The sequence below is a fragment of the Somniosus microcephalus genome, unplaced genomic scaffold (assembly GCF_052327205.1).
Source record: "Somniosus microcephalus isolate GS21.2 unplaced genomic scaffold, FLI_Smic_1.0 scaffold1, whole genome shotgun sequence".
NCBI classification, from domain to species: Eukaryota; Metazoa; Chordata; class Chondrichthyes; order Squaliformes; family Somniosidae; genus Somniosus; species Somniosus microcephalus.
In genome coordinates, this window is record NW_028225188.1 from 1,434,785 (window position 1) to 1,452,083 (window position 17,299).

Consider the following 17,299-nt stretch of genomic DNA (forward strand, 5'->3'; position numbering starts at 1 on the left):
CTCCACGACGCACTCTGCCACCCTGGGGTTACCAGAATGAACCATTTCATTAAGTCCCACAATCTACCCTACTCTATTGAGGAGGTCCGGACAATGACCAGAACCTGTCGTGTTTGTGCTGAATGCAAACCCCGCTTCTATAAGCCATCCGAGCCAGCCCATCTTATTAAAGCAACTCGACCATTTGAGCGTTTGAGTCTCGATTTTAAAGGTCCCCTTCCATCGAGCGACCGTAATGTCTATTTTCTTAATATTATAGACGAGTACTCTCGGTTCCCTTTTGTTATCCCCTGTCCGGATGTGACTAGTGCTGTTGTAATTAATTGCCTCTGCCAACTGTTTTCCTTGTTGGGCATGCCTAACTATATACATAGTGATAGGGGTTCTTCCTTTATGAGCGAAGAATTACGACAGTTTTTGCTATCGAAGGGGATTGCAACGAGTAGAACTACCAGCTATAACCCTCGTGGTAATGGGCAGGTCGAGAAAGAAAATACGACAGTGTGGAAGGCTATCGTACTGTCTCTGAAGTCACGAGGCCTGCCGACCTCTCGCTGGCAGGATGTCCTGCCAGACGTGCTGCATTCCATAAGGTCTCTTTTGTGTACAGCGACGAATGCCACCCCTCATGAAAGGATGTTTAGTTTTCCAAGAAAAGCTACTAATGGAGTATCGTTACCCACATGGTTGACGACCACGGGCCCTGTGTTGTTGCGCAGACATGTGAGAGGCCACAAGACTGATCCACTGGTGGAGGAAGTACAACTCCTCCATGCTAATCCCCAGTAATGCGCATATTCAATATTCGGATGGGCGAGAGGATATGGTCTCTATTAAAGATCTTGCACCTGCTGGAGCTCGAAAAGAGTTCGACTCTGAGAGTAGAGTTTTCAATCGTGGTGTTGGACCTTCAGAGACACAAACCCTCAGTGTGGAAAATACTGATGATTCTGGGAATTCGAATGAACCGGAGTTAGTACTCCAGGAGGAGCCTCAGCAAGAGTTACGTCGTTCCCAGAGGATTATCAGACCTCCTGACAGACTGAATCTATAGCAGGGGGTGAATGTGATGAAATAACTGTTCTGATATTTGTACTTGTACTTGTAATGTCTGGAACGTTCCACCGGGGGGGAACCACTAATGCTCCTCCCTGGCCCCGCCCCTCTTCTGGTATGTTCTACCAAGGGCTCGGTCGATGATGAACTCTGTTAACTCTGCCATGATTCTTACTTAATAAAAGGCTTCAGTCTTAAGCTTTAACTTCACGGATTCGGGCAGTTATTTGGCACATCAAGGGGCCGAATGGCCGACTCCTGCTCCTATCTTCTATGTTTCTATGTATTCAATCTTTCCTTGTAGCTGAAATTCTCTAGTGCTAGCAACATCCTCGAAAATCTCCCGTCTCGAGCAGTCACATCTTTCCTGCAATGAGGCGAGCAGAACTGCACGCAGCACTCTAGCCGGTGGCCTAACTGGTGTTTTGTACAGTTCAAGCAGAACCTCCCTGCTCTTACATGATACAGAGAGAGGCACTGCCCCTTTAAATACCTGGGGGGCACCCATTCCCCTTTAAATGGCCAAGCAATTTGTTTTGTTGAAAAGGGGCCGCAGTCCCCTTTGACTCACCCCCCACCCTCTCACCCACCACAAATACTCAAGAGAGAGAGAGAGAGAGAGAGAGAGGAGGAAGAATGCTGGTCTTTGTCCCTTTAAAAGTGGCTGCCCACCAAAATGTTCACAGCACCAGGGCTCTTTGTTCTGGATAAAAGTCAAAAAGAGAAAAGGTTCACTTATTTTTAAATGAATGCTAAAGCATTCTTTTACTTTGCCATTCACTCGTGGTCAGAGTTTTATTTGACTCCAAAGGCTTCTGTTGGGATCGTGTCAACCTAGAATATCACCTGGTCCATGTAGCCCCAAATTAGCTACAACAATTGGCGCTGCGAGCAGGGTCACCGAGTGACTGGCCGCCCTGATCAAGCGGACACACGCTCGAGTGATCTAAAAGAACAAAAGAGAGGTGAGATGGCATATGTAAAATTGTGCTAGGATACTAACAACCGTAAGACTGCATTATTTCTTGTAATTCCAGGGAAACTAGGTATAGCCTGGGAGGAGAACTGGAGATTCCAGGGAAACCAGGTATAGCCTAGGAGGAGAACTGGAAGAGAGGAGAGGTAAAGGAGCCGGACCAACCTTTACCTACACGTGACGGACCCCGAGAGAAAGGTATTTGTGTTCTCAGAATCGGGGGGCCGAAGATAGTGACCAAGGGACATAATGTCGAGTAAGGATCTGAAGCGGGGGCCCCCGGGCTCCCTCATCGATACTTTTATGACGGATAGATGTACCCTTATTGAAAGAATGCAGGAAGACGGGTGGGACGTATCCAAAGGTTTGGACCGACAGCGGTCATGGTGGGACACACAGAAAAAGGGAAGAACTAAAAAAGCAGGAGTACTGTTGGTTCATCAATTGGCAGGATTGATAGAACAGGCAGAAAAGGCAGCGGTGAGTCTTAAGGGAAAACAACTTCAGATAGATAACCTCCGAACAGAGTGTGAGGGATGTAAAAAGCAAATAGAAGTCCTCAAAGGAGTTAATGAAGGACAACAACAATGGCTGAGAGAATATAACCGACAAACCTGGGGAGAGACAGGGAGAGAAGAAGCTCTGCCCCCATATACCAACCCCAGCGCACCCCCAGTTTATAATGTAGCACCGGTGACAAGGCAAGACCCACTGAATGACCTAGTGGTTGCTAATAGGGGAAGAGCAGATTGGAAAGCATTTACCCCAGGTGAAAAGGAAGCCGTTATGAGCCGTCTGGGAAAACTACAGACCCGGAGTTCTAACACTAAATTTTGGGCGGAGCTGGATTCAGTTTGGCAGGGTCATTCCCTCCACCTTAGGGACGTACACCAATTAGTGCAGGCAGCATGCCCCGTGGACAGATGGCGGTTGGTGCCTGAAAACCAAGGCGCTGGCAATGCCAACACAGACTACCGCAACGGAAGATGGGTGAATCAATGCCCACTAAAAATGAATAAGGAAGAAATGACTCCCGCCTTCCAGTTATACAAAATAGCAGTACAAGGGGTGTTAGGAGAGGCCCCCACAAATTGGAATAAAATAACGGCGTGTAAACAAAAGAAAGGAGAGGGCTCTTCAGAATACGGGGAACGATTGTTCGCCGTCTACGGAGAATCCTCTGGACAGCCAAACGCGGTGAGAACAGACCCAGCCTTTATCCAGGCATTTAAAGATGGGCTGTCCCCCCCCCCCCATCAGGCAATCCTAAAACTAGGAGTACTGACTACCAGAGTATATGATGAGATAGTTGAATGGGCATGTGGCGTTGACGGATTACAGACTAGGGAGAAGGAAGAGGTGCAAGTGAAGAAGGAGAGAGTAAGTGCAGTCCAATCCGACAATGTCGGGTCAGGGACAAAACCGAAAGGCGCTTGCCACAATTGTGGTAAGGTAGGACACTTTATTAGAGACTGTAAGCAACCAAAACCGTTGAAGGAGTGTAGTTATTGTGGGAAAAAGGGGCACTTGGCACTCACATGTTATCAAAGGCTAAAGGAGACAGGAAGCCTAAAGGATGCTGAGATGACCGTCCCAACTGCTCAGTATGAGGATTTTAAGAAATGGCAAAGTTATCTCAAATGGCAACAAGAATGATATTCGGTGGCCCCCATACAGGGAGGAAGAAAAAAGGGGGGGCGAATATATGTGTCTGCACTAATAGGGGGCCGACCATGTGAGATGTTAGTGGACACAGGAGCAGCAATATCTATAACCAACCTCCCCCTCCCTGTAACAAAGAAAAGTGCGGTAATTACTGGGGTGGGCGGTGAAGGTGTCACAGCCTTCCGCAGCATCCCGCAAGTAGTAGAAATAAATGGGCGTTATATCCCCATGAGCTTTTATGTATGTAAAAATAATGAAGGGACTATAATGGGTAATGACCTGTTAAGAGAGTACCAGGTATTGTAGATTGTGGAAAGGGTAAGTTAACCTGGCCAGATGTAAGTGGAAAGACCCAAGATGTGGGGTGCTTAACGGGCCACACGACAACGTTAGGAGTAGCAGCAATAAATACGTGGTCCAACCCACCTCTACCAGAATATGAAGACATTTGTAACTCTGTGGAGGGCACCTGGGCGGCGAACAAGCTGGACACTGGTAGGGTCAACATGGACCCTATCATAGTGCCCGGACCAGAGCATAAACCCCATCGTCAGTACCCCATAAAGCCAGAAGCCCGTAAAGCAGTAATAGAGATAGTAAAAGGGTTAGTGGAGCGAGGTATTCTAAGGGAAACAACCAGCACCACTAACTCCCCGACCTGGCCAGTGGGAAAACCTGACGGGAGCTTCAGGCTTACAATAGATTACACCGCCCTAAATAAGGTAACCCCAAAGTTACACCCCATAGTTGCTAGCCCCTCCACGATATTAAATGGGTTAGACCCGGGGCATAAGATCTTTACCGTGCTAGACATAGCTAACGGGTTCTGGGCTCTGCCATTAGACCCGGGGTCTCAAGAAAAGTTTGCCTTCACAGTAGGCGACAAGCAATATACATGGACCCGACTTCCCCAAGGGTTCCATAACAGTCCAGCGATCTTTCACCAGGTCATGTGTGACATTCTCCAAAAAGTGGAACTCCCACTTGGGAGTACCACCCTCCAGTATGTGGACGATATACTCATAGCGTCCACTACAAAAGAGGGACATAAGACTGCACTCGGTGCAGTCCTAAAGACCTTAGGGGAGGCAGGACTGAAGGTCAGCCCCAAAAAGGCACAAATAGGCAAAACCCAGGTCTTATATTTAGGACACCTTATCTCACAAGGGGTAAAGGAGATGCCCGCAGATAGAAAAGGGGCAATACAAACCATGCCTAGACCGGTAACAGTAAGAGGAGTAAGGAAAGTACTGGGGCTTTTTAATTACAGCCGAAACTTCATCCCGGGGTTCGCAAAAACAGCGGAACCCATACAGCGATTGGTAAGAGGGGGTAAGCCTGCCCTGGACCCCATTGAATGGGGTCCTGAGCAGGAACAAGCTTATACCCAACTTAAACGAGATCTGATATCAGCCCCAGGACTAGGACTCCCAGATATGAACAAACCCTTCCACATACACTGCGATAATGAGGAAGGATTTTATTCGGCCGTAGTCACCCAGGAGCATGGAGATAAACGTAGACCCGTAGCATACTATTCCACTGCAGAAGGACCAGTAGTATCGGGACTCTCGCGCTGCATAGCCGCTCTAGATTGTGCAGCTTGGGCCGTAAAAATTAGCGAGCCCGTTGTAATGACAGGAGATATTATTCTCCACACAAAGCATACTTTGGTAGAAATGTTAAATACCAGAAAATTGCGATCAGTCTCACACTTGAGACGAGCGAAATGGGAGGCTGTTCTCCTCCCTCCCAGTAAAGCAGTAACAATAGTCAGAGACGCAAGGGAAAACCCGGCTGAAGGAGTATTGGGGTCGGGTATTTCCCATGATTGTGGAGATGTAGATGCTGACTTAGAGGGAGACAAGATAAAAGACACTCCGTTACCAGGGGCTGAAGAGACCCTGTACGTGGACGGGTCCCGAAAATATATAGACGGACAGCCTCGTACGGGCTGGGCTGTAGTAAATAGTCAGATGAGAACTGTACGATCGGGGAGACTTGAAGGAGGCTTGTCAGCCCAAGTAGCAGAACTAGTGGCTCTGACAGTAGCATTAGAAGAGTCCGAGAATAAAATTGTAAATATATATACAGATAGCCGATATGCGTTCGGTGTAGTCCATGACTACATGACTGCATGGGGCAGACGGGGATTTGTAACTACCGGAGGAACCCCCATAAGACATCAGGAAAGAATCGAAGCCCTCCTGGAAGCGAGTAATAAGCCTAAACAGGTCGCAGTAATAAAGATTAAAGCACACCAAAAAGAACCAGCCAGAGACAGTCCAGAATGGACGGGTTATATGGGCAACCAGGCAGCTGACAGGGCAGCTCAGGCAGCCCTGATCTTGGAACGGAAAGAAGCAAACCTAGAACGGAAGGAAGGAAAGCAGATAGCGAAACCATCCGCGGAGTTAGCCTTAGGATGGGAACCCGAGGAACCTGTAGCCAGTGTAGATAGCCCAGGAAATGAAATTAGTATCGCTGAGCTACACGAGGATATATTACCTAGTGAAAGGCAAAGATGGAAAGAACAAGGAGCCAGACCAACAGCAGACGGAGTATGGCGAATAAATAACAAGGTAATGGCCCCCGAGTGTATACAGAATACCCTACTCAAAATACACCATGGATTAAGCCACTCTGGAAAGGAGGCGATGCAACAGACTTTAGATAAGGAGTGGTGGTGGAAGGGTATGGGGCGGGACATTGCTAAGTATTGTCAACGATGCATCGTGTGCGCTCAGCATAACCCAGGAAGACCGGTTAAGATTAGATTAGGACACCAACCCAGGCCCCGAGGGCCATGGGAGCACTTGCAAATTGATTTTACGGGGCCCCTACCCATGTCAAAGGGTAAGACGTATTGCTTGGTAATCATTGATCAATTCACAAGATGGGTGGAGGCCTTTCCCACCAGAAATTGTACGGCCACTACAGTCGCTCAAATCTTGGCGGAGGAGGTAATCCCACGTTGGGGAATGCCGCTCCAGATAGATTCGGATCAAGGGACCCACTTCACAGGAGGTGTGGTCAAACATATGTGCCAGTTAATGGGAATTAAGCAAAAGTTTCATATACCCTACCATCCCCAGAGCTCGGGGATGGTAGAAAGAATGAACCGAACACTAAAAAATGCGCTGGCTAAGGCCATGCAGGAATCGGGAAAAACATGGGTGGAAGTGTTACCTATCATTCTGATGAAATTACGAGCCACCTGTAATCGTACCACAGGCCTTGCCCCGTATGAACGTATGACAGGACGAGCAATGCAATTGCCAGAAGGCATAATTACGGGAGGGGTGGATGTAGGCCCCTTAAAGGACAAGCTACGGCGATATGTCCAAGAAATGAGTAAACAACTAAAAGAAATGCGGACGCAGGTAAGGTACCGCCAGAGGGAGCAGGACGAGAAGGAATTCCCCTTCCCGTTACCAGAAGTCCCGACAGCGGGAACTAGGGTAATGCTAAAGGTATTACCAACCAAATCAGGCTTTGCTCCCAAGTGGAATGGGCCTTACGAAGTTATTATTAGTGGAGATACTTGTGCCTGTCTAGACATACGGGGAAAGGGAGTGTGGAAACATTGGACACAGCTAAAGATATATGAGCCAAAGTCATCCCTGGAGCCTCCTGAGACGGAGACTACCGGGGAGAGTGAAACCACGAAAGAAAAGACTGACTAAATGAATGTAACCAGCATAAAATTAAGATTAAAGTTGTTAAGGTATTGTGTTAAGGACTCAATCTGTAGGGGCGTACAACGCAGATTGAGAATTGATACTGTTTGGTTAAGGCATAAGGATTACGCTTCGGGGTTACAGAACTCGTACTCGGCCTTGGAAAGGTGACTGCGATTATGCGAGATCTGTTATGGTGTTTGGATCGTTCTGACCTGCTGACATCCAACACCCATTTTAAGTTTTAAGCCTTAATCTACCTCAGAAGGGGTGTGCATAGAAGTTACTAATAATACACCCTTGTATTATTTTCCAGGTCAACATCAGCTGATTAATGCCTGATACTTTGATCTGTTTGCCTGTGTGGGCATTTATTTCGTGGCTTATTGCATCGGTTGTGCTTGTGTGCTTTTATCTTAACGCGTTGTTACAAGAGTGTTATCGGGAGGGCCAGAGAAACCATAAGCCAGTTTCAGACAGGCAGTCCTTACTTAAAATTGAAAATGAAGACCGTAATATGTTTAGTTGCGATAATATGCATTGTTACAGTAACCCGGGGCAGACCGCGGTGTAAGCGTAATTTACACGTAAATACCTTTGTTTATATGTCCTACGAGTATGCTAAGAAAAGGGAGCAGTCCAGCTGTTGGGTCTGTATCCACATCCCGTTACATAGTAGGGGTGGAATACCCCTTCGTCCGGTGGCCTTTAATGTTACTCAAATGCTAATATGGATGCACCACCAGAACCAAACTAACGTACCGTGTGAGGAGGCAGTTGGAAACCGTACTGCCACCAGGGGTGCAATCCGACGGAACCCTTTTACTGAAATGAATTGTTCCGCCCTCAGGACGGCGGGTTATGAAATGACCGAGTTTGAGGGATGGTATTATACATCCTATAATACCAGTGTAAACCCCCCTTATCTGGTACTAACCAATACCAGTGGAATGGGAAACCCACGTACGGGAGTGTGTATTATGCGTAACCTAGAGAAAGGTGGGGTCCCGGTAGGAAGCAGTAGCTGCTATAAGATCATTAACTGTACCACCGGGCCGAACGGGACGTCCCAGGCAAATAGGATTCTGATTCCCCCCCGGCCGGGGTACACGGAGTCCGTTATCCTAACGGGACCCAGCACATTCAATCAAGAGCAGGATCCAAGTAACCCAAGTCCTGGGCTAGATAGTCTAAAAGCCTATAATGGTACATATTTTATATGTGGTCACCGAGCCTATCCATGGTTACCCCGGAATTGGACGGGTTCGTGTTACTTAGGTTATGTAGTACCCTACATTCACCTCTTGAATGAGATTGGGGAACACCACGAATTTAAGAAATACCGGATTAAAAGAGAGCTAGGAGCTTATCAAAGATTTTTTGGTGTAATAAACTCTCCCTATGGAATAATGAACTTAATGGATGAAACAAGGAAGTTGGCAAGGTTAATAGAGGTAGTTGCCAATGTTACTGGGGAAGCTTTAACAGAAATGAGTACCGAAATGGTAGCCATTAGAACAGTAGCCCTCCAAAATCGAATGGCCTTAGATTACCTCCTTGCGGCACAAGGAGGAACCTGTGTCTTGATAGGAAGTGAGTGCTGTACTTATATCCCTGATAGTGCGGAAAATATCACAAACTTAGTAAACCACATGAAGGATGAAGTGAAGAGAGTCCATACCAATCCGGGAGAAGGATGGTTGGAGTGGCTAGGACTAACAGGATGGGGTTCCTGGATAACGCATGCATTGGCTATCATCGTTGCGATATGTGTTGCAATATGCTGTCTGCTAACTATAGTGAGAGCTTGTTGCAAAATGGCAATGACACCGGTAATGCCAGTCAGTGTGATTCAGGCGGATGAACTATCGCTTATGGAAAAGGACAAGGAGGACCAACCTGAACCAACTGCCTTCCCTCGGATGAGTCAGTGGTTGTAGGAACAACACTGTGAAGAAAGAAGATTGATGGTCAGCTGGACCAAGAAGATCGTGATCCAGGACCAAAAGGAGGGATTGTTAAGGAGAATTTCAGTACTAAGGACTTTGCAAAGACTGTCGGGATACTTGACATTAAACTGGTTGACAAAGGGGCCCCCTGAACTCGCACGTAGGCTGGGATGAGATAATGCCAGCTGCAGTTTTGTTATTGAACGATTGTGGTCACCTTGCGACGGAAAATAGGTTGGACTTCTGCTTCTCCTGTCTGCGGTTAAAGGTCCCGAAAAAGGTTTTAGACCTAGGGTCCATCGCTTGCTTAAAATAGGTAACCATTATAGATGTCACGGGGTATCGCGGTGATTAGTAATATGAGGTAATTTGTTTTGACCCCTGTATATAGGCAGGGGCTTTGTGTGTGTAAAATGAGAAGTGTGGCGATTGCACACCGGGTGTATAGCTGCTTCTCCCAGAGCTCTGCAATAAAGCATTCTTTTACTTTGCCATTCACTCGTGGTCAGAGTTTTATTTGACTCCAAAGGCTTCTGTTGGGATCGTGTCGACCTAGAATATCACCTGGTCCACGTAGCCCCAAATTAACTACAACAAAAGTCCTGGAACTCCCTCCCTGACAGCACTGTGGGAGTACCTTCACCACACGGACAGCAGCGGTTCAAGAAGGTGGCTCACCACCACCTTCTCAAGGGCAATTAGGCATGGGCAATAAATGCTGGCCTTGCCAGCGACGCCCACATCCCATGAACGAATTAAAAAAAAACTTCATCCCATAACACGCACACAAGGGCTCAGTAATGTTTAATTTATCAGAAAAAGTCAAAGTACAACAACATACTGGTCAGCTTAACAGAATCTCATCATATTTATGAGGCCACAAACTTAAAATAGTCACTAATAAATCCAGTAATGAATTCAGGAGAAGTGTCTTTACCCAGAGAATGGTGAGAATGGGGAACTCGCTACCACAGGGAGTAGTTGAGGTGAGCAGCACAGATGGATTTATGGGGAAGCCACATGAGGGAGAAAGGAATGGGAGGAGATGTTGATCGGGTTAATTGAAGTAGGGTGGGTGTGGAGCATAAACACCGGCATGGACCAGTTGGGCCGAATGGCCTGTTTCTGTGTTGTACATTCGATGTAACACCATCAACAGTCAATCGAAGGGAGTCATCAGCACAACAGATTGAAAGATTAAACAGCAGTACAAGAATTTATAAAACATTCATCCATTCCATGTTCATGATGCCCCAGCTGTCTACAGGGCCCTGTGCTAAACAGTGTAACCTCGCTGGTGTCTCTTCAGCTCCCCGGAGCTTTTAAAGCTCTTAGCACAGTCAGAGCATTTAAATGGTCTCTCATCAGTGTGAACTCGCTGGTGTGTCAGCAGGTGGGATGGCCGAGTGAATCCCTTCCCACACACGGAGCAGGTGAATGGCCTCTCCCCAGTGTGAAGACGCTGGTGTGCAATCAGATGCCCGGAGCTTTTAAAGCTCTTACCACAGTCAGAGCATTTAAATGGTCTCTCATCAGTGTGAACATGCTGGTGTCCATTCAGATTCCTGGAGCTTTTAAAGCTCTTCCCACAGTCAGGGCATTTAAATGGTCTCTCATCAGTGTGAACTCGCTGGTGTTCCAGCAGGTGGGATGACTGAGTGAATCCCTTCCCACACACGGAGCAGGTGAATGGCCTCTCCCCAGTGTGAAAACGTTGGTGTCCATTCAGATGCCCGGAGGTTTTAAAGCTCTTACCACAGTCAGAGCATTTAAATGGTCTCTCATCGGTGTGAACCAACTGGTGTTTCTTCAGATCCCCAGAGGTTTTAAAGCTCTTCCCACAGTCAGAACATTTAAGTGGTCTCTCATCAGTGTGAACATGCTGGTGTCTATTCAGATTCCTGAAGCTTTTAAAGCTCTTCCCACAGTCAGAGCATTTAAATGGTCTCTCATTGGTGTGAACCAACTGGTGTTTCTTCAGATCCCCAGAGGTTTTAAAGCTCTTCCCACAGTCAGAACATTTAAATGGTCGCTCATCAGTGTGATATTGCTGGTGTCTCAACAGGTTTGATGGCTGAGTGAATCCTTTTCCACACACGGAGCAGGTGAATGGCCTCTTTCCTGCTCTCTCCAGCTGGTGTCCCTTCAGCTCCTGGGACATTTGAAAGCATTTCCCACAGTCGGAATGTTTCACCGGCCTCTCCCCAGTGTGAACTCGCTGGTGTGCCAGCAGATTTGAGGACCGAGTGAATCGCTTCCCACACACGGAGCAGGTGAACAGAATCTCTCCTGCTCTCTCCAGCTGGTGTCTCTTCAGATCCTGGGACCTTTTAAATCTCTTCCCACAGTCAGAACATTTAATGTGAACAAGCTGGTGTCTCAGGAGGGTGGCAGAATGAGAGAATCGCTTCAAAAACACGGAGCAGGTCAACGGTCTCTCATCGGCGTGGACAAACTGGTGTCTCAGCAGCACGGATGGTGCAATTAATCCCGTCCCACACACGGAGCGGGTTAAAGGTCTCTCCCTAGTGTGATCTTGCTGGTGTATCATCGGAGCGGATGACAGAGTGAATCCCTTCCTACACACGGGGCCGGTGAACGGGCTCTCCCAGTGTGTACCCACTGGTGTTGCTTCAGGTACTTGTAGATTTTGAAGCTCTCCCCACACACAGAACATTTAAAAGGTCTCTCATCAGTGTGAACTCGCTGGTGTGCCAGCAGACTGGAGGAGCGATTGAATCAGGTCCTGATGAATCGAGTGACTCTGTCTGTTCTTGACGTGATGTTCGGTCTGAGCTTCCTGTCTGTAAATGCTCCACTTCTAAAACCCTGTAAAAGGAGTGTAGAAAGGGGTAAGAGGGAGAATGTTGCCTCATGTCCCCCTTTCCCAGCCCAGGGGCAGTGAAGCTGATTTTCAGGCCCCAGCTGCTGCACAGGTTACATATGAACATACGAATTAGGAGCAGGAGTAGGCCACTCGACTCCTCGAGCCTGCTCGCCATTCAATAAGATCATGGCTGATCTGATTACTCCACATTCCCACCTACCCCCGATAACCTTTCACCCCCTTGCTTATCAAGAATCTATCTACCTCTGCCTTAAAAATATTCAAAGACTCTGCTTCCACCGCCCTCTGAGGAAGAGAGTTCCAAAGACTCACGACCCTCTGAGAAAAAATGTCCTCATCTCTGTCTTAAATGGGCGACCCCTAGTTCTAGATTCTCCCACAAGATGAAACATCCTCTCCACATCCACCCTGTCCAGGCCCCTCAGGATCTTATATGTTTCAATCAAGTCACCTCTTACTCTTCTAAACTCCAGCAGATACAAGCCTAGCCTGTCCAACCTTTCCTCATAAGACAACCCGCCCATTCCAGGTATTAGTCTAGTAAACCTTCTCTGAACTGCTTCCAATGCATTTACAACCTTCCTTAAATAAGGAGACCAATACTGTACACAGTACTCCAGATGTGGTCTCACCAATGCCCTGTATAACTGAAGCATAACCTCCCTACTTTTGTATTCAGTTTCCCTCGCAATAAACAATAACATTCTATTAGCTTTCCTGATTACTTGTTGTACCTGAATACTAACCTTTTGTGATTCATGCATCAGGACACCCAGATCCCTCTGCATCTCAGAGCTCTGCAATCTCTCACCATTTAGATAATATGCTTCTTTTTTATTCTTCCTGCCAAAATGGACAACTTCACATTTCCCCACATTATACTCCATTTGCCAGATCTTTGCCCACTCACTTAACTGATCTATATCCCTTTGTAGCCTCCTTATGTCCTCTTCACAATTTACTTTCCTACCTATCTTTGTGTCATCAGCAAATTTAGCAACCATGCCTTCGGTCTCTTCATCCAAGTCATTTATATAAATTGTAAAAAGTTGAGGTCCCAGCACTGATCCCTGTGGCACACCACTCGTTACATCTTGTCAACCAGAAAATGACCCATTTATGCCTACTCTCTGTTTCCTATTAGCTAGCCAATCTTCTATCCATACCAATATGTTACCCCCTACACCATGAGCTTTTATTTTTCGCAATAGCCTTTGATGTGGCACCTTATCAAATGCCTTCTGGAAATCTAAGTACAGTACATCCAACGGTTCCCCTTTATCCACAGCACATGTTACTTCCTCAAAGAACGCCAATAAATTGGTTAAACATGATTTCCCTTTCACAAAACCATGTTGACTCTGCCTGATTACCTTGAACTTTTCCAAGTGCCCTGCTATAACGTCTTTAATAATAGCTTCTATCATCTTCCCTATGACAGATGTTAAGCGAACTGGCCTGTAGTTTCCTGCTTTCTGTCTCCCTCCCTTTTTGAATGAAGGAGTTACATTTGCTATTTTCCAATCTAATGGAACCTTCCCCGAATCTCGGGAATTTTGGAAAATTAAAACCAACGCATCAACGATCTCACTAGCCACTTCTTTTTAGATCCTAGGATGAAGTCCATCAGGACCCGGGGACTTGTCAGCCCACAGCTCCAACAATTTGCTCAGTACCACTTCCCGGGTGATTGTAATTTTCTGGAGTTCCTCCCTCCCTTCCATTTCCTGATTTACAGCTATTTCTGGGATGTTACTTGAATCCTCTATAGTGAAGACCGATGCAAAATACCTGTTCAATTCAACTGCCATCTCCTTATTTTCCATTATTAATTCCCCAGACTCACTTTCTATAGGACCAATGCTCACTTTGTTAACTCTTTTCTTTTTTAAATATCTATAGAAACTCTTACTATCTGTGTTTATATTTCTAGCTAGCTTTCTCTGGTACTCTCATTTTTCTCTCCTTATTAATCTTTTAGTCATTCTTTGCTGTTTTTTATATTCTGTCCAATCTTCTGACCTGCCAGCCATCTTTGGACAGTTATATTCTTTTTCTTTATGTCTGATACTATCTTTAACTTTTTTAGTTAACCACGGATGGTGGGTCCTCCCCTTGGAATTTTTCTTTCTCGTTGGAATGTATCTATTCTGTGTATTCTGAAATATCCCCTTAAATGTCTGCCACTGCAACTCTATTGACCTCTCCCTTAACCTAATTTGCCTGTTCACTTTAGCTAGCTCTGCTTTCATGCCCTCATAATTGTCCTTATTTAAGTTTAAAATACTAGTCTTGGACCCACTCGTCTCTCCCTCAAACTGAATGTAAAATTCAATCATATTATGATCGCTGCTACCTAGGGGCGCCTTCACTATGAGGTCATTAATTAATCCTATCTCACTGCACAATACCAGGTCTAGTATAGCCTGCTCTCTGGTTGGTTCCAGGACGTGCTGTTATAAGAAACTATCCCAAAAAGATTCTATGAACTCCTCATCTAGGCTACTTTGGCCCATCTGATTTTTCCAGTCTATATGTAGATTAAAATCCCCCATGATTATAGCCATACCTTTCTGACAAGCTTCCATTATTTCTTCCTTTATACTCCACCCTACCGTGTGGTTACTGTCAGGGGGCCTGTACACCACTCCCACAAGTGACTTCTTGCCTTTATCATTTCTCATCTTAACATGCAGGTGCAGCAAGCAATTAGGAAAGCAAATGGTACGTTAGTCTTTATTACAAGAGGATTGGAGTATAAGAGTAAAGTCTTACCGCAACTATATAGGGCCTTGGTGAGACCACACCTGGAGTATTGTGTACAGTTTTGGTCTCCTTACCTAAGGAAGGATATACTTGCCTTAGAGGGAGTGCAACAAAGGTTCACCAGACTGATTCCTGGGATGGGGGGATTGTCCTATGAGGAGAGATTGAGTAGACTGGGCCTATATTCCCATGAATTTTGAAGAATGAGAGGTGATCTCATTGAAACATCTACAATTCTTACAGGGCTTGACAGGGTAGATGCTGGGAGACTGTTTCCCCTGGCTGGGGAGTCTAGAACCAGGGGTCACAGTCTCAGAATAAGGGGTCGGCCATTTAGGACTGAGATGAGGAGAAATTTCTTCACTCAGAGGGTGGTGAATCTTTGGAATTCTCTGCCCCAGAGGGCTGTGGAGGCTCAGTCATTGAGTATAATCAAGGCTGAGATCGATAGATTTTTGGACTCATGGGGAATCAAGGGATATGGGGATCGGGCGGGAAGGTGGGGATGAGGTAGAAGATCAGCCATGATCTTATTGAATGGTGGAGCAGGCTCAAAGGGCCGAATGGCCTGCTCCTGCTCCTATTTCTTATGTTCTTAAGAAAGCTGTTTGCTATAGCCTGCTGCCCCACGACAAATACACAGAGGATTTCAGTTACGTGGAGAGACTGGAGAAGCTGGGATTGTTCTCCTTGGAGCAGAGAAGGTGCAGCGGAGATTTAATACAGGTGTTCAAAACAGGAAGGGTTTTGATAGAGTAAATAGGAGCATGGGAACAGGAGGAGGCCATTCAGCCCCTCCAGCCTGTTCCACCATTCAATGAGATCATGGCTGATCTGTGTCTTAACTCCACCCACCTGCCTTGGCTCCATATCCCTTTGCTCCCTTGTCCAGCAAAAATCTATCACTCTGGGATTTAAAATGATTAATTGAGCTGGCATCGACTGTTTCCTGTGGGAGAGGGTTCCACACTTCAACCACCCTTTGTGTGAAGCAGTGTTTCCCAACTTCTCTCCTGAATGGCCTGGCTCTGATTTTAAGGTGATGTCCCCTTGTCCTCGACTGCCCCACCGGCAGAAAAAGTTTCTCTCTATCTACTCTACCAATTCCTTTCAAAATCCTAAAATCCTCAATCACTCCTTAACCTTCTAGATTCCAGGGAACACAAGCCTAGTTTATGCAATCTCTCCCTCATAATCTAACCCTTGGAGCCCAGGTAACATTCTGGTGAATCTGTGCTGCCCTCCTTCCAAGGTCAGTATATCCTTTCTGAGGTGCGGTGCCCAGAACTGTACACAGTGCTCCAGGGAGTTACTGTGCGTAGGTCCCTGAAGGTGGCGGGACATATTGAGAGAGTGGTTAACAAAGCATATGGGATCTTGGGCTCCATAAATAGAGGTATTGAGTACAAAAGTAGAGAAGTTATGCTGAACCTTTATAAAGCGCTGGTTAGGCCACAACTGGAGTATTGCATCCAGTTCTGGTCACCACACTTTAGGAAGGATGTGAAGGCCCTTGAGAGGGTGCAGAGGAGATTTACCAGAATGGGTCCGGGGATGGGGGATCTTAGCTACAAGGACAGGTTGGAGAAGCTGGATTTGTTTTCATTCGAGCAAAGGAGGTTGAGGGGTGATTTGATAGAGGTGTACAAGATTATGACGGGTTTGGATAGGCTAGACGGTGAAAGGCTGTGCCCACGAGTTGATGGTACAAGGACTAGGGGACACAGATTTAAGGTTTTGGGCAAGAGATACAGGGGGGACGTGAGGAAAAACTTTTTTATGCAGCGAGTGGTGATGACCTGGAACTCGCTGCCGACGGAAGTGGTGGAAGCGGAGACACTCAATCTTTTCAAGGGGAGACTGGATAGGCACTTGAGGGAAATAAACTTGCAGGGCTACGGGGATAGAGCAGGGGAATGTGACTGACTGGATTGTATACAGAGAGCCGGCTCGGACTCGATGGGCCGAATGGCTTCCTGTTGTGCCGTTATGATTCTCTGGGGTCTAACCAGGGCTTTGTATAGCTGTAGCTTATAAGGAGAAACTGTTTCCAGTGGCAGGAGGGTCGGTAACCAGAGGACACAGATATAAGGTCATTGACAAAAGAACCAGAGGCGAGGTGAGGAGAATTTTATTGACGCAGCGAGTTGTTGTGATCTGGAATGCGCTGCCTGAAAGGGCGGTGGAAGCAGAGTCAATAATAACGTTCACTGGGGAATTGGATAAACACTTGAAGGGGAAACATTTTCAGGGCTATGGGGAAAGAGCAGGGGGAGTGGGACTAAATGGAGAGCTCTTTCAAAGAGCTGGCACAGGCACGATGGTCTGAATGGCCTCCTTCTGTGCTGTCTGATTCTAG

At 46.6% G+C, this 17,299-nt stretch overlaps 1 protein-coding gene and 1 long non-coding RNA gene across 2 annotated transcripts in view; both read left to right on the plus strand.

The window, feature by feature from the left end:
• Window positions 1-17,299, plus strand: part of LOC147084131 (uncharacterized) — a 91,669-nt gene that overhangs the window by 44,186 nt on the left and 30,184 nt on the right. The window lies entirely within an intron of this gene.
• LOC147084133 (uncharacterized) lies at window positions 4,004-9,824 on the plus strand. The gene is made up of 2 exons (XR_015075917.1): window positions 4,004-6,279; window positions 7,694-9,824. It is a non-coding gene; the product is annotated as an uncharacterized LOC147084133 (long non-coding RNA).